The sequence below is a fragment of the Cupressus sempervirens genome, chromosome 2, assembly GCF_028749045.1.
Source record: "Cupressus sempervirens isolate cs-2001-9-10 chromosome 2, ASM2874904v1, whole genome shotgun sequence".
NCBI classification, from domain to species: domain Eukaryota; kingdom Viridiplantae; phylum Streptophyta; class Pinopsida; order Cupressales; family Cupressaceae; genus Cupressus; species Cupressus sempervirens.
The window spans coordinates 330,855,363-330,878,963 of NC_143119.1; the positions used below are offsets into that span (position 1 = coordinate 330,855,363).

The window sequence follows — 23,601 nt, forward strand, 5'->3', positions numbered from 1 at the left end:
AGCCATCAATATACATTAAGGACAAGTTTGAATTTTCAGCATCACCATAAGTATCATCACTCAAATCAACATCTAAACAATTTATAAAGTAGAATCACTCGCTTCATCTTTATCCACATGATAATTTGAAGGTGTATAACTGTTGATATTAAAATTAAAATTCTCGTAGTTGACTTCTTGCTGGCCCTTAACGTCTGCTTGATGTGATCAAATTTTTAAGTTTAAAAACATCAATCTTCCATGTTAAATCAGGTGAAATACTCAATGAAATTGTATAAGTAGAGTAATTTCATCTTAAATTTCACTTCTTAGCATCAAATGTTGATTTTAGGAAGAAGTATGAAATCCAAGCTTTTGAAATGGGTTGTCTTGTTTTGCAGAGGGAGGATTCGTGGAAGAGTTGAAGGTAAGAGGAGGCTATGGCAAGATTTCACTAAGACGACAATAAAGATAATGCTTAAAGTTGAAAATGCAAACTCAAAGGGAGAAATCAAGATGGAGGAGAGTGAACAAATTTGCAAGTTTACAAGTACAAAAAATAATCAAAACTTGAATTTCTTTCTGGAATCCAAGTTCACTTTGAAAGATCCAACTACATGGAAGACTTCATCACTTCAAGAATGTCAACATCAAGAAGCTTAAAATAAGAAAATCTCCAAGAACAAGGATGAAAAGTTCGTGAATCTGAAACAATTTACATGCAGTCACGATCAAGCTAAGGCTAGAAAATGTGTGTATCAAGAGATATTTTCTCACCATCAAAACATATTTATTAAGTCTATAAGGCAAGCATGTTGAGGTGGCACCCAATCATCTTCAGCTAATTACACATGTCCAAGCATAGTCAAACAGATTATACCAAGTATAAATGTGGACGCTACATCGTGCCTCTACCTAATCTATTTTCTCATTGGCTCTCAAAAGCAATGTAATTTTCTTATTGACTCACGTGGTGATGCCTTCATGCAATCGGATGAGCATTTAATGATTGTAGCTATTAGTTAGACTATGGCTCTATTGGCATCATCTTGTGTAATAACCCTTTGTCGGTTATAACTTAATAACACCAATTTCTTTTACTGAATTAATAGTTTGCCAATTTGTCAAACACTTGGCAACCATTTCCACTCTATGCCAACTCCTTTTGAGCTATAGTGTTAATGGGACATTCCTTGTTTTAAATTTTTGAATATATAAATAATGGTAAAGAAAAGAAAATGCTAAATTTTAACAATTCACTAATCAACCAGTTCTGAAATCAAAATGCTATTGCAACGTTATTTATATGAACTCAATGGACATTCTACATTAAAATTACATAGTGTGAAACCTGTGATTACTCCACCATTCTTCAACACTGATTGCAAAAGTAAATATGAGCTCCTCGCATGAAACACAGTCCCCAAATTGAGTTTGCAGGCAACTAATTAATGATTGCAGGGCTCTAATTGTTGGTTCCAAGCCTGTATTCATGCCTAATGCTGCCTTAGGAAAGGGATGGCAGCCTCCAATGATACCCAACCGCCTCTCAGAACAATCAGAAGTGCTCTAAAACCTGATCGCTGCCCTCCAATAATTGTTTGCAGCCTTCCACAAAGTCTGAAATCGCTGCCAAATACAGGGACAACAGCCACAGTACATTCCTCTTATAACCACACCAAATAGTAGACAATAATGGTGTTCCAAATCACAAATTCTCCAGCCACAATGAAATTCCCAAGTACAATACATAACAGTCGGGAAATACTATAATTTAATTCAGACAATTCTCATAACTAATTCACAATATCTCAACCGTGAATTACTAGGCACTTCTTAATTCCAAGCCCTTATACTTCAGTGAGGGCAAAGAAATCCGCAAACTTGCAAACTTTTTGCAGGCAACAAAAGCAAATAATCAATCGAATGCTTTACTCATCAAATGGGCTCATATTTATAATCTCCAAATGGCACAAAGTTTCTCAAATGAACTTCACTTAAAAAGCTTCCCATACACAACATTAAAATATAATAAAGTGTCATTATAATCTAATTTATAAATTGCTTTTGGCTCCGAAAATGATCTTTTTCACCATAACTTAATATTCTAACACGTAAGGTCATTGTTTCTTGTTTCCACGATATAAAACTTTTCGTCCCAGTTCCAACGAGCTATGATACTAGGGTGACCAACAAACAACACCAACAAAAATAGCAACCTCAACATATTTAGATGAATAACGATAATACTTCACCCATCTTGCGAAAAAAGCTGAACAAGCATCAGAATCAAAATCTGACAACACCAAAGTGATCCTCATGATGAAAGATGAATGAACCTGACAAGGTGACTTATTATAAATAGACGTTCCCTCCAACAAGATTCTTGGAGCTCAAATCAGAAGCCTGAAATAAAAACTGAGAGCATAACCCAACTCCTTTAACTCAACTGAGGTCATTAAAACCAATAGATTGACTTACTATAATAGTAAGTCCCTCAAATGGAGCCAAAACACACCATAGGCTATTGGAAAGCCTATAACCACACAATGGAGACCCTCAAATCCCACTGTCAGCTCACAAGGGTTGCGATGGTGAACTGACCTAACCAACTGTAGGCACTTGCTAAAAATGGGGACATTACAGTTCTCCCTCCCTAAGATTGCTTGTCCCCGAGCAATCCTAGAGCAAAATGAACATCACAGTCCACCTGGATCCCATAGGTAGAATTGCGTACTTTCCTTGTTGTGTACAAGAAACTCACCAACACCCAAATAACGAACATCAACATTAGAATCATCTGAAAACTGACCCTAGGCGCTAATAAATACAACAACTCATTGGAACTCAACCTAACTGAAATACCAACTCTATCCACACCTGAGTCCCCATCAAACTGACACACACCCAACTGCACCATGGAGATGGTAACAACCATAGGTACCTGAATCACTATCATCAACTCCAACCGCTAATAAAGTGTCCTAGGTGTGTGGATCTTGCAAGAGGTCTAACTTGTCGTTGTCAATCCCATTTGCAAAAGATGGTGCTAACCCATCCCATAATGGATGGGATGAAACTGGAGCCAACTCACACCGACGTGAAACTAAGTCCTCTACATGTAGGCCAAAAGAAAAATAATGAGCACTCCTCACAGTGTAATGCCAATAAAAACTCGCAATCTTGTCAAGGGCTCATCAGTATCAAACGAGGAATCAAGAGATGACTCCAATCTCTGACTCCGAACTAATGGTCAAACAAGATCTTAGGCAATCCTCTCAGCAAACCCAACCTCGAAATCCCTGTGGAGAAGCATAGTAGACAGAGTCTCTACAATCTTTCCCACCAACCTCTGAATAGCACGAGAGCCTTCGATAAGAGTACCCTTAGACACTCTGTATGAATCCTCCCCCACACATCGGAACTCTCCAAAAGATACTCCATGAAAGACTCTGTGTAGTAGAAATTATATGTGGAAGCATCAACCTACTCCCTTGCAACCCACAATTGATCCCTTTGAAAATGTGGCACTGCCAACTGTCCAATGGTACCAGTTGTATGAAATGAAGAAATAGATTTGCTTCTAGCAGAAGGAAGCAAATCACCATGAGAGTTCATCTCCACTGATGCTCTCACCTCCTGTGTACCTACTGCACCCATATGTTGGACGAATGTGTCAGCCACATTAGCACGTGCATCATTCCCAATCATAGAAGAAAACTCACCACTAACTACAATATGTAACTAAACAGGGTCTAGGGTTGGTGTCAACTGTACCCACTCTAACTCCACGATAACCTCTTCCAACTGTAACTATAACTCTTAAAAAGCCAATTGAGTATACTGAAGAGAGTCCATAGTCACCTCAAGCTCCTAAGTGAGCTTAGCCATCTCCTCCTTTTTCTCTAACAATGTCTCATAGCAAGTGCTACCCCACTCCATCCAAAAGGTGATCCCTGTCTGCAACTGAGTAACTATGCTTCAAGATCCTAACAACCTCTCGAAGTGCATGAACCTCTACTAGGGAAAAACTACTATCACCATGTTCATCTAACACAAGAGCACCCCAACCAGATATAGCTAGCATCTGACGAATAGCATCACAATGCTCAAGAGCTAAAGAAATGTCACTATCACTCACCTTCAGCTAACAAGTCACATAATGCCTCTATAACCCCTAACTCCTATGCAAGCTCCCGATCTCACTAACTGCACTATGATAGGAAACTGAATCAGAACTGCCCACCACAAGATCGCTCACCACATGTGTGCTATCGTCCTCACACACCTCTACATCTGAGATACAACTACTCGGTACCTCAACCAACACCTCATCCGAAGAAATGTAAGCCCTCGCAATATCAATCTCCTCGCATGCCTCAGCTTCCACCTCAATAGTAAAATCCTGTAAACACCGATCCTAGGACCCATCCAAAACCTCCTCAGAGTCATCAACTGATACCTGGGAAGGGATATCATACCTAGTGCAGCTCATAGCATCATCAAATGGATCATCAGATGTGTCCATATTATCTGCATCCACGTCTCCCAATAAAGCCTCAACTACTAACACCTAACTCTACACACATGATTCAACGTCAGACTGTAAATCAATAATACTAGAGCATGAACCCACATCTACTGACTTTGTTGTAACACCCAGATCACCAACATCACAGATAGGTGACTCCATACGAGCCTCGATCCCACCTAACGAAGCAACGGCCTCCTACAGTAGAGCAACACTACGATAGTTGACATATAAGTCTCCAATAACAAGTCCCTCCTTGAGAGAGTTTGAACAGTCAGTAACTACAGCATCAACTACCTATGAACTAACCGTAGCAACTACTCTGGGAGCCTCAACCTGCTGAAGCTCAATGCTGCTATCCACCCAGGGCACTGACACATCAACATGTCCCTATGAAATGAGTCCATCGTCAACACTACGAATAGGACTAGTAGGTGTTGTACTAAATATAGGTACATTTGCATCATGGACCCCTGTCGGGGAAAACTCAAGCTTCCTTCCGTGCAACCTCGATGTCGGCCTTCTAAAGGCGGAAACCATATACCTTGCAACACATCAACATGTCCTTGTGAAATGAATCCATTGTCAACACCTCAGATAGGACTAGCAGGTGTCGTACTAAATATAGGTACATCTGCATCATGGACACCTATTGGGAAAAACTCAAACTTCCTTCATGTTGGCCTTCTAAAGGCAAAAACCAAATACCTCACTACCCTCTCAACTGTCTTTGGATCTGACAAGCTCTCCACCAACCTCTGTTGATGAAGCTCAAGTTTCTCCATACTCTCCTGCAAAGCATTCATTTTCGCGCTAACTTCCTCATTACTCCACCGACTTCTAGAACTGTCAATCCTCCTATGTTTGTTCATGGCTAGAAAATGCTAGAGTGCTGGTCACTCCAAATGAAACAGCAAATCTGAAAATAAAATAACCTTCCTACCCCACAGGATGGCAGGAAACCGCTCTGATACCACTGTAATAACCCTTTGTCGGCTATAACTTAATAACACCAATTTCTTTTACTGAATTAATAGTTTGGCATTTTGTAAAACACTTGGCAAACATTTCCACTCTATGCCAACTCCCTTTGAGCTATAGTGTTAATGGGACATTCCTTGTTTTGAATTTTTGAATATATAAATAATGGTAAAGAAAAGATAATGCTAAATTTTAACAATTCACTAATCAACCAGTTCTGAAATCAAAATGCTATTGCAACATTATTTATATGAACTCAATGGACATTCTACATTAAAATTACATAGTGAGGAACCTATGATTACTCCAACATTCTTCAACGCTGATTGCAAAAGTAATATGAGCTCCTCACATGAAACACAATCCCCAAATTGAGTTTGTAGGCAACTAATTAATGATCACAGGTCTCTAATTGTTGGTTCTAGGCTTGTATTGATGCCTAATGTTGCCTTAGGAAAGGGACAGCAGCCTCCAATGATACCCAACCGCCTCTTAGAACAATCGCAAGTGCTCTAAAACCTAATCGCTGCCCTCCAATAATTGAGTGCAGCCTTCCACAAAGTCTGAAATCGGTGCCAAATACAAGGACGACAGCCATAGTTCATTCCTCTTATAACCACGCCAAACAGTAGACAATAATGGCATTCCAAATCACAAATTCTCCAGTCACAATGAAATTCCCAGGTACAGTGCATAACAGTTAGGAAATACTATAATTTAATTCAGACAATTCTTAGAACTAATTCACAATATCTCAATTGTGAATTATCAGGCACTTTTTAATTACAAACCCTTATACTTCAACAAGGACAAAGAAATCTGCAAGCTCAGAAACTCTTTGCAGGCAACAAAAGCAAATAATCAATCGGATGCTTTCCTCATCAAATGGGCTCATATTTATAATCTCCAAATAGCACAAAGTTTCCCAAGTGAACTTCACTTAAGAAGCTTCCCACACACAACATTAAATAATAATAAAGTGTCATTATAATCTAATTTATTAATTGCTTTTGGCTCTGAAAATGACTTTTTCCACCATAACTTAATATTCTGACACGTAAGGCCATTGTTTCTCGTTCCCATGATTTAAAACTTTTCATCCCAATTCCAACAAGCTATGATACTGAGGTGACTAACAAAAATAGCAACCTCAGCGTATTTAGATGAATAATAATAATAATAATTCACCCATCTTGCGGAAATAGATTAAGAAGCATCAGAATCGAAATTTGACAACACCAAAGTGATCCTGATGATGAAAGATGGTGAATAAACCTGACAAGATGACTAACAAAAATAGCAACCTCAGCGTATTTAGATGAATAATAATAATAATTCACCCATCTTGCGAAAATAGATGAAGAAGCATCAAAATCGAAATTTGACAACACCAAAGTGATCCTGATGATGAAAGATGGTGAATAAACCTGACAAGGTGACTTACTATAAATAGACACTCCCTCCAAGATTTTTGGAGCTCAAACCGAAAGCCCAAAATAAAAACTAAGAGCATCACCCAACTCCTCTCACTCAACTGAGCTCATCGGAACCAATAGATTGACTTACTATAAATAGTAAGTCCCTCAAACAGAGCCAAACACACCATAGGCTACTGGAAAGCCTATAACCACACAACTAAGAACCTCAAATCCCACTGTCAGCTCACGAGGGTCGCAATGGTGAGCTAACCTGGCCAACTGTAGAAACCTGCTAAAAATGGGGACATTACAGGGGGCACTTGATTTCAAATCAATCTTGGCTATCCATTGTAATTGAACAACTATAAAAAGCCAAAGCCTTCTATTTGTAACTCATGAAGATTAGAATCAGCTTTGGAGTAGAGTGGGAGACTTGCTAAAACTATTGTCATAATGTTATCAAAGTGATTGTTAGTTCATTGCTCGTCTTCATGGTGGATAATTTGTGTTGCTTTGGGGTATTGCATGGTTTCTACATTTCCTCACTTAGAATAGGATTTTATTTCATATTAATTAGAAGCAATGTTTACTTGAATGAAAATGATTGTGGATGCATCTTTGGTGAACTTGCTTAGACCAAACCACTAGCTACTTGTTGATTTTAGGTTTGCCTTGCATGGTCAACTAGCATAACCACAAGCTTAACTTTGATTATTGCTTGCACATTGATATGCATCAATAGATGGTGTTAATGGAATGGTGGTAGTTTGAACATCTTACATTTATCTTAGGAGATCACACTAGCTTGGTTGATTTCGATGACTTAACTAAGACTAGTAGAGTGAGAAAGACATCCACAGTTTCTTGAATTTATCACATCATTATAATTGAGTTAAGTCCACAATAAGGAGCTTTGAGGCTGTCTCATTTGATCACACAATTCATCTACATTGTTTAGCATATGATCATCCTTATTCAAGAGAGAGTTGGAGATTTGGTGTTTCATCCTAGAATACTATGTATTCAATTCCGCATATTGCAAAGGAATAAAACTCACATAAATAGATCTGCCATTGGGCTTAGAAAGGAGGGGCTATGAAGACACCCCATTGTGAATGTTCCTCACAACCTCTATCATCTTGAATAGATGCATGGAGATGCTTAATCATTGGAGGTAGCATAGAAGTAACAAGACTAAGGGAAACAATGATAGGGCACTACACTAGGTACGCCACCTCACATGGATGCATGGGCCACGAAGCCAAGGGGGGTGATATGTCCACTCTTGAGCCTAGGGTAATGGGTCACTAGGACACCTCATCAAGTCATCCTACCTTATCACTCCTATGATTGAGACATCTCAAATCTGAATCAAGCAATCTATTGATTTGATCTGCATTTTCAACATATGTTTATTTCTAACTCAAGATGTCTAATTATGATTTATGTTTATAAATGATTTCCAAATCACTTACATGATCTCAATCAAAGAACAAATGTATCTCTAAACCCTAATTGCTTCAAATAAAAGATTGTAATCTAAGGCAAACTTTGGGTACTCACTATTTGGTGACATTACAAACAAGCATGATGCTTAAAGATTATCTCATCAAAAGGAAGGATTTGCCTTTGGAGTATGCTATTGAGGAAGGTGAGTAATTTTAACAACATTTGAGTCTTTGATTTTTTGAGGACAAGCAATATTGTGAAGGAAGGATTTTAAGGCCCCTTCCACAAAGTAGAAGAAAACACTTGTTTAGCCTGTTTAATTCCCATAGGCTGATTTTGGTATATGAATGAATGAATCAGATCAATTAATTAAAGTTGTCCAATAAAGTAAATTGTTTGGATAGGTTTACTTTATTAATTAATTAATAAACAGAACTGAGTAAAGTTCGAAGGAAATAATAAAAGTCACTTTCTTAATGTGTTTGAATGAAATATTTGCAAGGGGGAGTTTAAAAAGTTCTTTGGGGATATTCTAAGGGAAATATAAAAAAAGATGAATTGGGAGTTCATATTCTCGTACTTAAATATTTTTTCCATATTTGAGTTTGGAGCTTCTTGAGGAGTGAAACTCTAATGTAATTCAATTTTGCTTGTGAAATATCTTCCCTGGCTGATTGCAGATGGAATCATACAGGTTTTGCTTGGACTAAACAATTGGAAAATTTGTGAAGTCTTGCAGACAAGACAAATCAATGAGAAGATTGCTACATTCGATTTCTTGCATAATAGGAGGTTGAATGCCATAGCTAAACATTATGTATAGCTGAGTGATGGAAACTAATGTTATATGGAGCTTTTAGGTGTTCAATGTGGAAATCTTGGTATGAGTTTGCATATATGAGCTGTGTGTGGCTTATGCAAAGCTGATCATTGGTTTATTTGTCTGCTTGGAAGTGATTTAAATCTCTATTGTGGTTGCCAAGGATTATTGGAACTAGGCATGACTATTGCTGAAGAAAAGAATGGATTTGATCACAAAAATGAGTCAGGTCTTCCTATGTTGGTGTAGTCACTATTGCTACTGCTTGCAACTTCTGATGTGGGGTGAATACAAGGATATTGCCATGAGAGCTCATCAAAGGCAGACACAAGGCAGAGTTTATAAATTTTCAGATTAGGGGTGAGAAGTTTGGGGTCTCCTTGTTACATTCGATTTCTTGCATAATAGGAGGTTGAATGCCATAGCTAAACATTATGTATAGCTGAGTGATGGAAACTAATGTTGTATGGAGCTTTTAGGGGTTCTGTGGAAATCTTGGTATGAGTTTACATATATGAGCTGTGTGTGGCTTATGCAAAGCTGATCATTGGTTTATTTGTCTGCTTGGAACTGATTTAAATCTCTCTTGTGGTTGCCAAGGATTACTGGAACTAGGCATGACTATTGCTGAAGAAAAGCATGGATTTGACCACAAAAATGAGTCGGGTCTTCCTATGTTGGTGTAGTCAGTATTGCTACTGATTGCAACTTCTGATGTGGGGTGAATACAAGGATATTGCCGTGAGAGCTCATCAAAGCCAGGCACAAGGCACAGAGTTTACAAATTTTCAGATTAGGGATGAGAAGTTTGGGGTCTTTGTGCATAGAATTTAAGTTAATGGTGAGGGGCATCACTCTTTATGAAGATTTGGGGTGAGTGTGTAGTTTATTTCTGGGCACTGGGTATGGCAGCAGCTGTGGAGGGTTTCAGATGTGTTAGCAGCCATTTTCAGTGTTTCATATGAGGTCTCAGTCTACCAGCCCGAATTTTGAGGCGCATACTTAATAAGGGAAGCTGGGTGTCTAGAGGTCAGAATATTTAAAGTACAATTGATCTTTCCATATTCTCAAAGTGAGTGAATAGGGCTGATCAACAGGTCAGATTTTGTATTGGACACATCTCTGTAATTTGTTTTTCTAGAGCAGAGTGTACATAAAATATTGATGATATGAGCTGTTCCTGATAGTGTAAATGTGTTTAATTCTAAGTTTATGAATACCAAGCTGGTTATGTAAGTTTATGTGAAGTTATTGGATTACAAACCTATCTGAACAAATCACATAAAGCATTGCAAAACAGATAACTATACAGTGAATACATGCAATCTGTTAGATAAAATGCTTATCATTAGAACAGTGGGAAAGGTGAAAAAATTTGCATAAAATCTTGGCTTGCACCTTTACAAAATAAAAATGTTCACACTATAAGTAAGAGGATTCCTAGAAAAGAAATTGACATGGATAGAGAAACTTAAGTGAGAGTCTATAGAGCATTGCTTTAGAGAGCAAAGTAAGGTAGTAGACCTAGCAAACCGAAGAGTGCTTCAGTATGACTTCCCCTCTATAGAAATTAACAATATAAATGACTGAGACTATCTAGTTGATATGTGGCCCCCATTGCTGCAACCACATCCCCACCCTCAAAACCCCTGCAAAGAGAAATTTCATCAAATGTCTATATTGTGTTTCTTTAGAGAACAAAGTAAACTAGTAGACCTCACAAACCAAGAAGTGCTGCAATATGACTTCCCCTCTATAGAAACTAACAATGTAAATGATTGATATAATCTAGTTGATATGCTAAACCATGGCCCCCATTGCCGCAACCACACCCCCACCCCTGCACCATGATGATATAAAGGAATGCATGGTTTTTAAATGATGCGAAGCTGGCTAGATGGTATATTGTTCATAAAGGTGATAAGACCGATCAAAGCAAACATTAATAATAAGTTCCAATAGGCAATTGGTATATGTAGATAGCAGGTTGCAGTTAAATGGATGTCAATGTTGTGTTTCTCACTTGTCATATGATATTTTTGTAGTGTAAATGGATTTGTGTGATAGTCTGGGTGTCTTATTTACCTGCAGAATGATGGCAGGGAAGTTTAACCAAAGGATTCGCTTAGGGATGGGTGTGTGTCACACAACAAGCTTAAGATGATATTTAAGTGCTTATCTCCTCAAACTCTGAAGGTGACAAAGGTTGTGTTGGGTTTTAATGGGATTAATGAGAATTGAAGAGTCAGATTGAGGGGATGGAAAACATTAGATTTCAACAAAAATTGAAAAAGGCCGTATAAAATAAAAAACAAGATTAGGCTTGTCTAGAGGGCTTATAATCAAAACAAAAAGGGAGGTCAATGATGTAATAAAAGAAATGTCATTATCTCACCTAGGAGAGTGTGGTGAAAGCCTAGAAATCATCTCAAGCTTTGGATGCCAAGCTCAAAACAAGTGAATTGGCCCCAGTGGAGCGTATGAGATCTTTAGATGCTTGTTCGAAAGATTTAAACCCTGTTTTAAAAAAAAATCAGTGGGTTCACACCATAATGGGGTTTTAGAAGTAGCCAATGGCTACATTGTTGATCGTTTTGGTGAACAAAATGATCATTTGAACATTGTGTCATGGGGAGATGATACAATGTATAAAATATTATGTTCTGGAAGCTCTATAAGCTCGTGAAATGTTGCCAGTGGAATCAATAAATGTGTTCAGCATTAGCACTTGTTCTTGTGTTCAAGAAAGATGGAAATTGCCTCCACTAGGGTCTCATCTCAATAGGTGGGGAATTTTACATTGTATTAATTATTTGATGGTTTTGTGTGTTCAAGTCCAGATTTAGATATATGGCAGTCTCTGTAATTTTCTCTTTTTCTCAGCTACGCCCATTCTTTGAGTACTTGATCCTGATAGCTTTGTCAATGTGTTCAATTTCTGGTTCATAGTCTGATTCAATATTTTAGCTTGACCAATGCAATTGATGAAATATATGCACCTAATTAACTTTTCCCAGGATATGTGCATAGTTATTAACAACTTGGCAGTGTCACAACATAATGGGGCACTAGAGATTTTGAGCAGCTACACACTACCATTACTAGAACACAACAAGTTGTTTCACTCGGTTAGGCAAGTAAAGCTTAATAAAGGTAAAAAAAATTGATGGGTTGGTTTGACAGAACCCTCAACTATGCAATGTTTTTTATAGCACGTACCAGCAGTACAACCATTGGAAAACAGCTTCACCTTGTGCAGCTCTGGCCATTTGTGGTCCATCACAGCTTCCCTAGGGAGCTGGTGGATGATTGCTCTGTGGTTATATGCAGTAGTAGATCTTTAACTACTCAGAGTTGGTGATTATAGTTACAGTATTTTATTTATTGTTGTATATTCTCATTCTAGCATATGCTGTCTGTGGATACCTGCTCGGCCCTTAGAAACGGTTAGTTATGCAGGGGTTTAGCATATTTTTATATAGTAACTGGTGCTCGCAGTTGCAAGGTTGGGGCCCCTTTACGATCCTCAATATATTGTTCTAAATATAGAGCATCATAAAATTTAATTATATAAATAATAAATAACTAGTAGACACTAAATAAAAAAAGCACTGTCGATATGAAACAGCTAAGAAAAGGCTATATGCAATGAAATCCATTGACTCATTAAACACAAAACAGCTGCTTCCCGCCGCATTTCTCGCAGAGAGGGACCAGTTACAATCTCTTTTAAGATAGGCTTGAGTGTAATTTGCCAGGTTGGAATAAGAAAACCAAGGAATCGGCAATCTTTGATCATTCAAGTATCCCCTAAAAGAAGACCTCACCACTAAAGTGGAGCTATACATTTACTAAATTCGCTACTCCAACCACGATCAAAAGGCTCTACAAGATGACCTTCCTTAAAATGGACTGATTCGTATCTCCCATTAAGAAAGAAGAAAGCGTCAAATTTCGAATCCTCGTGCCTTGTTGTTGGCATTCCCCATGTTTATCCTCCTCGTAAACTTAGTTCCGCCTTAATATCTTATCTCTGTCACTAAACCTAGAATTGTCACCTCTCAAATTTTAGAACATAACTATGCGGATTCAACAACATAATAGGAAACGCTGGGAGTCTTTAGCAGGTTTCTCAATGTAGGGGATCAAACTACTGAAAAATCAAATTGCAGATCCCAGCTTCGATTCTTATACTAGTTGTTAGAAATTATAATTTCAACGTCTTCGTTCCTCCTTTTCTTCCATGCTAATCTGGTATAATATACTGTAGAGAGCACTTAGAGGTGCAAAGCTGTTGGTAATTACTAATTTACAACCATCAAAAATGAAAAGTCTATGAAAGAACAACAATAACAAAAAATGGTAAGTGCTTTTACCACATAAAGCGGGATGAAATAACCCTATATACATGCATTACGCGGCTAAAGCGGATACAAATTTCAAATTTCAGTTTCTAAGCATTATGCATTTTAATTGAAAAAGAAAAGAAAAACTCAACTGTAAGGTTGAGATGGCAAATTTTATGCGCATTTTAATCAGCTTAACTTATTCAGCAATTTTTCATGTTAAAACAAGGTAAGAAAACCATTAAAACCCAACAAGCAAATGCAATAAGAATTAACCAAACACAAGAAGAGGTCCCATACATTAATATATGCTAAGGATTATCTTCCAGATTTCGAACAACCAGGCGAATATTGCTCCTTATTAACTGCACAGAAAGGTACGCTCTTACCATCGTGGATTTGAATTTTAAAAGAGAGAATCGAGAAAACTAGAATGTTGTGTAGTAGTCTATACCATGTTTGTGGCCATGCAAAATCCAACCAAGCTCATTTCTAGAACCACTTATCCATTTCTTGGGTCAGTCTCAGTCCTTTTCCATTTTCCAAATAAAAATTTTGTAAAAAGCTCGTCTATAGTCGTCGACGACAATTATAACAATCAAACATGGGATATCTGTAGAATGTCCCACCAGCTACCCAGCCAACGTGAGGGCGGGATCCAAGCAGCCTCATTCGAACAGGATTTGCACTATTGGGTGTAATTGTGCTTGGATTTTACATCATGTAATTTTATCCGTTGGGGGAAAACTTCGGCAGCAGAGCAAAGTGGCGAAACTTATGACGAGTCTTTTTCATGAGAGGTTATAAGTTCATTTCTAATGAGATGGTATGTGCAGGTGGCTAAATAGCCGAAGAAATGACCGGATGTGAGTGTTTTGCTTGATTTATTAATATTTGCACATCTCGTGCAAATATTTGGTTAGATAGACGTCGTCATGGTATGTTACGTGCCTGTCATATGTAGTGAGAAATAGTTTTAAACTAGCGCTTGCACCAAGGTAGGGTGCAAGTGTATAGTCCATAGGTTTGGTAGATTTTGAACATGTAATTTTGCCATGAAGCTCTTTGATTGACCACTTGAGTTCATCCTTAGACATCATCACAAATGGCACACAACTTCATGTGTTTTGTTACACAATTCTCTATGTCTTAGGAACATCCTACCATGGTGTTCACATTCACACACATCACCATGGAAAAGAATGCTTGAAAATTTGTCACGAACTTCTCAAATAATTTTTCTTAAGGAACATCTATATTGAATGAAAGGACCCAATTTCCTTCCATCATCACAAGGTAATAGGCATGCAAAAATTACAAGTGTAAATAGATGAATAATGGCCAATTTTTTTCTTCCCATCTGCCTCAAGTGAAAGCTAAGGGTAAGGGTAATAATGTGTATGTTCATAAATATTTTAATGGTTGACAATCTGAACCTGATGATACGATCAGCTCATATACAGACCAAACTGTAAACAATTGATAAGGGAAGGAATTACATGTAGTTTAGAAACAACCTTAGCATTGGTTGTTTTTCTCTTGACGATGATCATGTTTTGCTCTGCTCATGTTGAGCTTGTTAAGCAAAGTCAACCAATTTAGCATTCAAAAAGATGAAAGGACAACTTCTACAATAATCCATGTCATTAAATATGTAGCAAATTATATAAAATAGGAGACATACAATCAACGTTTATACAACTCCACTAAGCAGAAGTGGTAAATAAAATACTAACTATACAAGAGGACCACAACTGCCATCACATCCAAGCAACACTTAACAAACCCACTGAGGAATTTGGCTCTCTTTGCATGGGACACTGAGGACCGTTTTCTTGCATTGAAATACGAAATCACAATATTCCTTATGCCTAGTTTGTTAATTTGTTCAAATGGATTTGTTATTTTGTTATCATTCTCCAAGGTATAATAACATGGTCAAAGTTCAACACCATGGACTCATTCCATATCACTTGCAAAATGTTATCTCATCTGAAAACACAAGGAGAGTATTTAAAAATTCAAATGCAATCAAGTGACCATGTTTTGACCCCAAGAACTTTCCATTTGTCTAGATATTGTATATCTTTGTTAAATTTGTTGCGCCATTTACACTACCTCTATATATTTTCCAAATTCAATACTACTTTATATAATAAAAATCTTAACATCATTTATGTTACATATCTGGTAGGCAAAGAGCTCTACTTAAATATTTTGGCAATTTTTGTGAATATGTGTGAAGTCAACAGTAAGAAAACTAACCTCTTCAGTAGTGATGGCTTCTAAGTTACAGGCTCCTAAATAAAACAATTATTTGTACTGAATAATTCACTTTGAAGATCATATTGATGTACTATACTAGCTCCTAGTATCTGGACACTAAATGAGTTTTGTTGAGACAAAATGATTAAGTTAATTAACACAAATTCAGACATGCCAACATGTGCTTTCATACGTTCCAAACATGACCATGTTCGAAAATAAGAATTCTATGACTGCATTAATCATTTATACACTATATAAGACTATCAAGCACATATTACATGACCATGTTCAAAAATGAGAATTCTATGATTGCATTAATCATTTATACACTAAATAAAATTGTCAAGTACAAATTGCTCCAACTATGTTTTTTCATAAAACTAACGCAACATGGATGATACCAATGTTGTATGATATTTTTGGGCCTAAAATACAATACCAAGTGAAGCTACATTCACCATAATTGATTCAATAGGACTCCACTGGAAAATGATCATACTCATTATGAAAGACGAATAATAAAAAAGATTTGATTAAGGGTATAAATAAATAATTAGAATTTGATTAAGGGTATAAATAAAATAATCAGAATGATGTTCACTATTCAATGTTGTGCATAGGCTTTAGCAAAAGCTCAAGGCAGTGACCAGAAAAAAAAAAAACTAATCACACACTATTAGTGCTCAAAGAGTAAATACAACATGGTTAAATACTCAAACCATGTGATGCAGAGATAAACACAATGGAAGCAAACAAAACAGGAACCAGCACCAGCAAGAGATAGATAATAAAATTCTTCTAATTGATTTATCAAATGAACAATACATACACTTGCTTTCCTACAGATCTCTTCTCCCTGTAACTTTCTATCCAAAAACTTGACTAAACCTAAAGCTAAAAACTCTATTTATACTTGCTAGGATGGTCTACAAAACATTCTACATTATTACAAATATGAAAACCGACCCAAAGAGACCTCCAGCCAAAATGGCTTATAGAATATTCTGGATCAATATAGAATAGGGAAGAATGACCCCACAATGTTCTAAACAAATCCCAAGAAAAGATCTTATCCTAAACAATTTCTAGTGCTTGGTAACTTCTGCAACTCGGTAGAGTCTGAAATGCAGCAACATGTACAATCTTAATGTGGGTGCTCCTGCACCATACTCCCGGGGACAATAGAATCCAAGTCCCTTGGATTGTCCTCCCTCTTTCTTGTCTTCCAATTCCTTGGTATTTGTTGTTTGTACTCTGGCCAAATACCCAAGTCAACGTTCATATTTTCATAAACCTCTTCCACATAAGAATTCAATTACAACTCCTATAAACCTGCAATAAATGGTTTAGAAAAAACAAATGGGACCTCATCATATATGAATTCATCAATTTGGTTCACTATAGGAACCTTTGCATCCTTTTTTGCGATGTCTTTATGCTGCAATATCTACATGCTTGGAGACAAATTAATCACTGTTTGATCCATATCTATTCTCTTAGCTTATCATAAGTCTTCTTCCTTACTGCAACTATTATCTTTTTGATAGGCCATACCACTTTTTTTCTTAACTTCAAATGCCATCTCTTGGTTCCATCAAGAACCAGCACATCCACTTCTTTTCCATCTTTATGAACCTTTTCATCACAAGGCTCATCAACAATTACCACTTCAACTTCTTTCCTATCTTCAAGAACCTTTTTATCATAAGGTTCATCAACAACTATTTGCTACAAACTTTTTATATTAGCATCAATTTGTCCATTTTGCTCTTCCAATGGACAAGTCTTCTCTTCATTGGCAACCAAGTTCTCTATTCCATCTTCAAATGCTTCTGCAATCTCAATGGATTGTTTCTCCAAATCACTATTTTCTTTTTCCATATTTTTCTTCAACTCCTCTTTTAGTCTGGCTAAATTTTCTTCCCCTTTTTAAAGTTCCCTCATTAGGAATCTCATTTTCTCTTCTATCTCTTGATTCGTTCTAGCTTCCTCATCTCTTTTCTTTTTTTTCTCTTCCTCTCTTTTCTTTTTCTGAAAATCACAATATGAAACCCATGCATCTAAAAGTATCCTCGTATCATGAGATAAATCCCCTCTTGTGACCATTTTCTCCTATCTAGGTTCTCTCCACTCAACCTAGTCTTTTGGCCACTCTACAAGTTCTCTTCCCAACTTGTCATAACAAACACAAACTCACAATTCACCTTTGTCTAGACCTTTTGCTAAGCTCTGATACCAAAAATGATGTAGAGATTAACTTCAACGAAAGCAAAAACAAAAGGAACCAACATCGGCAAGAGATAGATAATAAAAAATTTCTAATTGATTTATCAAATGAACAATACGTACACTTGCTTTCCTACAGATTTCTTCTCCTCGTAACTTTCTTTCCAAAAACTTGACTAAACCTAAAGCTAAAAACTCTATTTATACTTGCTAGGATGGTCTACAAAACATTCTACATTATTACAAATATGAAAACTGACCCAAAGAGACCTCCAACCAAAATGGCTTAAAGAATATTCTAGATCAATATAGAATAGGGAAGAATGACCCCACAACGTCCTAAACAAATCCCAAGAAAAGATCTTATCCTAAACAATTTCTGGTGCTCGGTAACTTTTGCAACTCGGTAGAGTCTGAAATGTAGTAACATGTACAATCTTTATGTGGGTGCTCCTGCACCATACTCCTGGGAACAATAGAATCCAAGTCCCTTCGATTGTCCTTCCTCTTTCTTGTCTTCCAATTCCTTGGTATTTGTTGTTTGTACTCTAGCCAAGTACCCAAGTCAACGTTCATATTTTCATAAACCTCTTCCACATAAGAATTCAGATACAACTCATGTAAACCTACAATAAATGGTTTAGAAAAAACAAATGGGACCTCATCGAATATGAATTCATCAATTTGGTTCACTATAGGAACCTTTGCATCTTTTTTTGTGATGTCTTTATGTGGCAATATCTCCATGCTTGGAGATAAATTAATCACTGTTTGATCCTTACCTATCCTCTTAGCCTCATCATAAGTCTTCTTCCTTGCTACAACTATCATCCTTTTGATAGGCCATACACTTTCTTTTCTTAACTTCAAATGCCATCTCTTGGTTCCATCAAGAACCATCACATCCACTTCTTTTCCATCTTTATGAACCTTTTCATCACAAGGCTCATCAACAATTACCACTTCAAGCTCTTTCCTATCTTCAAGAACCTTTTCATCATAAGGTTCATCAACAACTATTTGCTGCAAACTTTTGATATCAGCATCAATTTGTTCATTTTGCCCTTCCAATGGACAAGTCTTCTCTTCATTGGCAACCAAGTTCTCTATTCCATCTTCAAAAGCTTCTGCAATCTCAATGTATTGTTTCTCCAAATCACTATTTTCTTTTTCCATATTTTTCGTCAACTCCTCTTTTAGTCTCGCTAAATTTTCTTCCCCTTTTTAAAGTTCCCTCATTAGGAATCTCATTTTCTCTTCTATCTCTTGATTCATTCTAACTTCCTTGTCTCTTTTTTTTTTCTCTTCCTCTCTTTTCTTTTTCTAAAAATTACAATATGAAACCCATGCATCTAAAATTATCCTCTTATCATGAGATAAATCCCCTCTTGTGACCATTTTCTCCTATCTAGGTTCTCTCCACTCAACCTAATCTTTTGGCCACTCTACAGGTTCTCTTCCCAACCTATCACAACAAACACAAACTCACAATTTACCTTTGTCCAAACCTTTTGCTGAGCTCTGATACCAAAAATGATGCAAAGATAAACTTCAATAGAAGCAAAAACAAAAGGAACCACCACCAGAAAGAGATAGATAGTAAAAATTTTCTAATTGATTTATCAAATGAACAATACATACACTTGCTTTCTTACAGATTTCTTCTCCCCGTAACTTTCTGTCCAAAAACTTGACTAAACCTAAAGCTAAAAACTCTATTTATAATTACTAGGATGGTCTACAAAACATTCTACATTATTACAAATATGAAAACCAACCCAAAGAGACCTCTAGCCAAAATGGCTTACAGAATATTCTAAATCAATATAGAATAGGGAAGAATGACCCCACAATGTTCTAAACAAATCTGAAGAAAATATCTTATCCTAAACAATTTTTGGTGCTCAATAACTTCTGCAACTCGGTAGAGTCTGAAATGTGGCAACATGTACAATCTTTATGTGGGTGCTCCTACACCATACTCCTGAGGACAATAGAATCCAAGTCCCTTCGATTGTCCTTCCTCTTTCTTGTCTTCCAATTCCTTGGTATTTGTTGTTTGTACTCTGGCCAAATACCCAAGTCAACGTTCATATTTTCATAAATCTCTTCCACATAAGAATTCAGCTACAACTCCTGTAAACCTGTGATAAATGGTTTAGAAAAAACAAATGGGACCTCATCGTATATGAATTCATCAATTTGGTTCACTATAGGAACCTTTGCATCCTTTTTTGTGATGTCTTTATGTTGCAATATCTCCATGCTTGGAGACAAATTAATCACTGTTTGATCCATATCTATCCTCTTAGCTTCATCATAAGTCTTCTTCCTTACTGCAACTATTATTCTTTTTATAGGCCATACCACTTTTTTTCTTAACTTCAAATTTCATCTCTTGGTTCCATCAAGAACCAACACATCCACTTATTTTCCATCTTTATGAACCTTTTCATCACAAGGCTCATCAACAATTACCACTTTAACCTCTTTCCTATCTTCAAGAACCTTTTTATTATAAGGTTCACCAACAACTGTTTGCTGCAAACTTTTTATATCAGCATCAATTTGTTCATTTTGCCCTTTCAATGGACAAGTCTTCTCTTCATTGGCAACCAAGTTCTCTATTCCATCTTCACAAGCTTCTACAATCTCAATGGATTGTTTCTCCAAATCACTATTTTCCTTTTCCATATTTTTCTTCAACTCATCTTTTAGTCTTGCTGAATTTTCTTCCCCTTTTTAAAGTTCCCTCATCATTTTCTCTTCTATCTCTTGATTCATTCTAGCTTCCTCGTCTCTTTTCTTTTCTTTTTCTCTTCCTCTCTTTTCTTTTTTTGAAAATCACAATATGAAACCCATGCATCTAAAAGTATCCTCTTATCATGAGATAAATCCCCTCTTGTGACCATTTTCTCCTATCTAGGTTCTCTCCACTCAACCTAGTCTTTTGGCCACTCTACAGGTTCTCTTCCCAACCCGTCACAACAAACACAAACTCACAATTCAAATTTGTCCAGACCTCTCGTTGAGCTCTGATACCAAAAATGATGTAGAGATAAACTTCAATAGAAGCAAAAACAAAAGGAACTAGCACTAGCAAGAGATAGATAATAAAATTCTTCTAATTGATTTATCAAATGAACAATTCATACACTCACTTTTGTACAGATTTCTTCTCCCCATAACTTTTTGTCCAAAAACTTGACTGAACCTAAAGCTAAAAACTCTATTTATACTTGCTAGGAAAATCTACAAAACATTCTACATTATTACAAATATGAAAACTGACCCAAAGAGACTTCCAACCAAAATGACTTGCAGAATATTCTAGATCAATATAGAATAGGGACGAATGACCCCACAATATTCTAAACAAATTTGAAGAAAAGATCTTATCCTAAACAATTTATGGTGCTCGGTAACTTCTACAACTCGGTAGAGTCTAAAATGTGGCAACATGTACAATCTTTATGTGGGTGCTCCTGCACCACCATGCTTCTCATCAAAATCAGTGTTTGGATTGATACATGGCTCAAATAAATGGTCATAAGATGCATTGTGACACCTATACAAATTCACATCTTTGAGATTATATAGCCCAGCCTGCATTAGACACATGTTAGAGGCTTGGGCATATACTATTTCTACAAACAAAATAGTACCTTGTTAGAGCAATATTTGTCAAAGTCAAAATTAGAAGATATGGATCACTTTACCCTTGGTGAACACTGGTATGCATTAAGTGGTGATACGTAGATGGCCTTGGATAACCTAGAGACGGGTGATTCACATTTTTTGGACTAAAGTGGAAATGCCCATTAGCATTGCCACTAGAACCTGATCAACAACTAGCAAGAAAGTCAATTGAGATCCATTGAAAGGACAAACTTTAGTTCAACAAAGGTAAACAAATAACATCAAGTTTGTTGTTAATGGGATGTTGATCAAAAGTTCAAAATGCCAAAGCAAACCATAAGGTGTCGGCTAAAACCCAAAATGTTATACAAGTATTTTATGAAGTATGGATGTGGTGCAACTAGTGGAGTCAAAGTCATTACAAGATCAATCAAAAACCCATAAACTAATTGGAACATCTATTCCAATTTAAACATATTGGGTAGTTGCTCAGAGTAAACTAACTTGAACATCTATTCCAACTTAAACATATTGGGCAGTTGCTCAGATTTCTCTCCATAAAACATGAGATATGAAAAGTAGGGGATGGATCCCATGAAAAAGACCCCAGCGTGAAACAACAGCTCTCTCAAAAGGTCAAATCCTCTCCACCACGCATTGTGACGATGACCAAAATAGAGGCAACACACGACATGGATGTAAAATGTTGCATAAAAGAAAAGTAATGTCGAAAATAAAACCCTAGAAAGTTGATTGAAGATTTGTTGCCCCTTGAGGCTTTTCTCGTTGGTAAAAGAAATCTCATGGAGTGGGGCAAATGTGAGAAGGATGATGAAAAGTACTATGAATCTCTCTCTTCAGATATCCATATTTGGTCCTGATGAATGTGATGACCTTGGCCCATGAGAGTGAGAAACAACAAAAATTAGTACCAAAACAAACCAAATAAACCCAAAATAATTCAAGTATCACTTCTTCCATTTCGACCTCACCTTGGACATGTCCAACAATAGCAACATTAATATTGACAATTGCAACTTCTTTTGCTCCAAGTTTTTGTTCCATTGGAAAAACAATTCAGAGCACAATTAAACTTGAGCTAGTAAAACAATTGAACAATTAAAATATCTCTTGATGAATTTCAAAGTCTGCAACCCCCAAATATGTAAGCATGCCATTTAAACCACCCAAAATGGAATGTTAAAAGAGATATGTGTTGCTTTCCAAATATATGGCTACCACTACTAGCTAGCTAGGTCTATGCAAGTTCAAAAGTAAATCTTGTTGATTCACTGGATATCTTCATTACATCAAATTTGATTTTTTGCGTTGCCGAGTTGCTAAAGGAAATGAAATGTATGGCAAATATGTGTAAGTCAGCATAATCAAAAGGGCATTTCTAGTTGAATCTCCATTTTTAAAAAACCCTCCAATCTAGTGTCCATTAGAGGGAACAATTTGCAATCTTACAATAGGGAAATGGAAATTACAAAATAACTCATTATTTTTGTCTACTCGCTACAAAAACAAAGCTATAGAAATTCTCAACCATTTGTTTTGACGGTGTGAATTCAATATTGCCCTTCTATTCTTATCAGCTTGGAGGTCACGCAAACTGACATGACCACTAATAAAGACCTAGCAAACTTTGTTTTCACATCAACATATGGGGGATGTTGGAGGTGGGAAATTGAGGCCGCAAACCAAATTTCTCGGTTGTCACAAGCAGCAACATGAGGAATTTGTGGTGGGTTATCGCCCAAGTGAAAGCCTATCAGCTAATTACATAAGTTAAATTGCAATTAATTGTTATAAAATAAAACTTATGCCCACTCTTTTTCATGAGAGGTTATAAGTTCATTTCTTATGAGGTGGTATGTTGCAGGCCTCTCACAACTAAATAGTTTTAAATTACACAAGTTAAATTGTGATTAATTGTTATAA

General features: G+C 36.6%; 1 protein-coding gene across 4 annotated transcripts in view; it reads right to left on the reverse strand.

Moving 5' to 3' along the window:
• The window catches only part of LOC149572454 (initiation factor 4F subunit (DUF1350)), a 197,014-nt gene extending 182,662 nt beyond the window's left edge, over positions 1-14,352 (reverse strand). For 2 of the 4 annotated variants that reach the window (XM_089813608.1, XM_089813606.1), the window contains exon 1: positions 13,825-13,962. The gene's annotated coding sequence lies outside the window, so the exon portion shown is untranslated. The other 2 variants (XM_089813607.1, XM_089813605.1) reach the window with 2 other exon arrangements.
• Between the last annotated feature and the right edge of the window lie 9,249 nt (positions 14,353-23,601).